The sequence below is a fragment of the Hippoglossus hippoglossus genome, chromosome 20, assembly GCF_009819705.1.
Source record: "Hippoglossus hippoglossus isolate fHipHip1 chromosome 20, fHipHip1.pri, whole genome shotgun sequence".
Lineage (NCBI taxonomy): Eukaryota > Metazoa > Chordata > Actinopteri > Pleuronectiformes > Pleuronectidae > Hippoglossus > Hippoglossus hippoglossus.
In genome coordinates, this window is record NC_047170.1 from 18,402,645 (window position 1) to 18,403,911 (window position 1,267).

The following is a 1,267-nucleotide window of genomic DNA, read 5'->3' on the forward strand; positions in this document are numbered from 1 at the left end:
CAGAACATTGTGATTGTGAAATCAATGTTAGCTTCCAATCAGCTAGAGGAGAATTACAACTAATAAATTAACGTGTTTCCGACTAAAAATGAAGCTTAAAGCATCAACATCAATTACTTCTACTTAGTTTGTGCAAAATGGTTTCTACTCACAGGGGAAGTGAAAACTCAATTACGTAATTGCACTTAATATTGGTGCCATTGATGTTCTTATAATCCGTCAATGACTTTAGTGTCTATTTGACTCTAAATTGACCACAATTTAGGTTTCAGGCGGTTCTGCATTGGCTTCACTTTCTGGACTTTTCCGTCCTAAACCAACATGGACACAACGTCTCTTTTCTCCGTGTGGACTGAAATGAATGTTTCCGCCACTTCTGATAGTTTAGGTCAAAATATCTAACTTTTAAATCCTCTGTATTCCGGCTTTCAAAGTTGGTTCTGCTAATGGGACAAGTTGCATGTTGCCTGAAGGTCACCACCTCCTGCACCGGAGTCTAACCTCCTGCAGAATCACAGACTTGGGACCTGATCCTTCACTTCTCCTTGTTTCACTGTTGACATCATCAAGCCGGAGTGAGGAAAAAGAAAAACGTGTTATTTATTTAAATGTTCAGCTCTTTGTGTCGTGTTGAGCGTGAACCGTTATCTGATGCAGGAGCAGGAGACAAAAGAGGCAGAGTGGTCTGATTGTTCTGTTCAAGCAACTGGAGCATGTGGTGGTGGTGGTGGGGGGGGGAGACGCTGCCTTTTTCAACCCACTTCCTGACGACTGACTGAGGGGAACACAGAATCACTGCATAGAGCCCGGAATCAGCCGCAGTAATGGCCGAGGAGAGAGAGAAAGGCAGAGAGTGGAAGAGGAGCATTGATCTCTGCCGGCGGAGGAGGAACAGAACATGTAGAGGGCAAAGAGAGCACGGCGACAAATTAGAAAAAACGTTATTGTGAGATTATGTGTAATCAAATTAACAATCGGTCCCGATGAAATAAAAAACGGATAATAGGTTTAGAAATGGAGGGAGCGAGGCACCTCCTGCTTTTCAAAGAGAGCCCTCACAATGCTGCAGGGACAGGCCAGCCGGGTCACCTCCACCGGCATTCATGCAAATGAAAACTGCCGCAGCTTATTAAATTCCAAGGCCTTGTTTTACCCTAAATTCTCAAAATGTCGCAGTCCATCTAAAGATGGAGAGAAATTTCGAACTTGTAACGGATTAGATTTGATCTCCCAGGTGTGTTTTCTCTTAAATAGGGAGCAGGAGGGT